We start from the raw sequence: 2,406 nt of genomic DNA, 5'->3' as shown, positions 1-2,406 counted from the left end.
TCATATTCGAAGAGGATAAAATCATGGAAAACGGGAAAACCCAGTGTCAAAATATCCACACAAATATTTGCGTATTCAAATCCTTAACAAACAAACTTGTACACAAACAGATAAGACACAACAGGAAATAAACAAAAAGCTTAAGAAATATATATTATTCGAAGAGGATAAGATTATGGGAAACAGGAAAAGTCGGAGTAAAAATATCCACACAAATATTTGCATAATCTTAATCTTTAACTAACAAACCATTATACAAACAAAGAAGACAAAAACAGCAAATAAACAAAGAGCTGAAGAAATATATCTCATTCGAAGAGGATGAAATTATGGAAAACGGGAAAAGCAAGAGTAAAAATATCCACATAAATATTTGCATAATCTTGATCTTTAACTAACAAACCATTACACAAACACACAAACAAACCATTACAGAAACAAATAAGAGAGAAACAGGAAGTAAAAAAAAAAAAGAAAAAGGAGAATCAGTTGAAAGGTTTTACCTTCTTGTTGGAGTCGACAATGTTGATTGTTCCAACTTCTCAAAACCCACCTCCTGAAAATCAAAAGTTTAATAAAGTATTACTTGTTAAAATGAGCAACTTTGGTGAAATTTCATAACAATCATCGTATAGTTTATATATAACGGGCAATGTAACTTATCGTTTCTTTAAGATAACGATATTTTTTCTTGCTTTGCTCATTCGTTCATAAATACCAAAAGCAGACAGCGCTCCACAGACCTCAAGCAAGAGTGAACGCATTTTTTGATTAGGCATAAACGAGTACTATAAAGGTTTGAAATGACATGTTATAGGCTAACAGTATGCAAAACTTACCTGGATTTTGTTTTCATAAATAAAAGGGCCAGAGGCAAGGAACAGTAGCCAATGTCCTAGCAGGACAATGCCCTGGAAACTGACCATATATCCATATCATGAGCACCTAAACCTCCTCTTCATCAAAGCTAGAACCAAGGAGGACCAGGCAATGGCTTCTGATGACTCAGCAGGTAGACCTATATGCTCCCCTAAACCCCCATCCCCAGCTCACCAGGATGGTGAGGTTGCAGACCCTACAAGAAACTATACAGTTTAAGCGTGTCTTGATCTCCCGTCCCGTAGAAAGCGGGGCAGGGACGTTTCCAATAAGCCACGATAAAGGTAGCCATATTTCGGTTTGCTTGGATAGGCAAGCTCATAAACTAGCGAGGGAAACTTACTCCCAAAAGAGTTCATTCTTCCACCTCTCACTAAACCTAATTAGTACTTGTCAGTTGGAAGACCCGTCTTTGGTTAAAGTTTCGTTAGTGGATGTTGAGTAATTCCTACATCATTTTACGAGAAAATCTTATAAACAACTAGATCGGGAACTTGGTAGAGCTCACACCTTCGCCAACACCACATATGTTACCATGAATATGAATTACTATGAGGGTATTGGTTAACCGCGTAACATCTGCAATCTAATCTGCTTCATGATTGCATCGGATAAGATTTGACCATGTTATAGCAAAAAGAAGTTTTCGACCTTTTCGTTACTTTAACTTTGACCATTGACCTTTGACCCAATCCCTTCTAAAATCTAATCAAATTGTCCTTGGATAGTGGCCGATCGTCCAAACAAATATCATGGATTTCGTTCAAATGGTTTTGAGTTATGCAAATTACAAACAAACAAACATACAAATTAGATAAATAAAAACACGTCTATCAAAACAAAACCTTCGCAACGAGGTTAGCGAAGGAAAAAATAAGAAAATTAAACAGGGAAACAACCAAATAGGCTTAACTAACAAGTAACCTCAGTCAAAGAGGTTAAAGCTGAAATATAAAACCTTATGCAAAATTATTCTGCATTATAAACAATTGGATATTTGTGAGGATTGCATATCTTTTACGAAGAGCATTCCAATAGAAAAGTTACATTGAGTCCACATGAACAACTAGGAAAACATGTTTTCTTCTGGTACAAACAACACTGGAATACGAAATTCACGACAGAGGAAACTCTTTGTTTGTTATCAACAGCCAAAATATAAATTTTGCACTTTTGTACAAACGAAAAACCAAAATATGAATCAGTTTCACTTCTCTTCATCCAGAAATTCAATAGATTAATTATCCCGGTAAACAATGTAAAACTCTTGAGTCTTGACGTAGAATCCCTATTTACAAAGGTCCCGATCAACGACGTATTAGGTTTATTGAGGGAAAAATTAATCCCTTACGAAGATCACTTCCCCCTCGGTATTGAAAAAACAATTAAGTTAATTAAACTAAGCGTGTCAAATAACGTTTTTTCTTTCAATGGAAATTTTTACAAACAGAAATTTGGTTGTGTATGGGCAGCCCGTTATCTCCAATTTTAGCTAACCTCTACATGGAATACTTTGAAACAGAAATT

The sequence above is a fragment of the Palaemon carinicauda genome, chromosome 7 (assembly GCF_036898095.1).
Source record: "Palaemon carinicauda isolate YSFRI2023 chromosome 7, ASM3689809v2, whole genome shotgun sequence".
In the NCBI taxonomy this organism is placed as follows: Eukaryota; Metazoa; Arthropoda; class Malacostraca; order Decapoda; family Palaemonidae; genus Palaemon; species Palaemon carinicauda.
The sequence above is the reverse complement of the archived record's forward strand: the minus strand, read 5'-3'. Positions refer to the sequence as shown.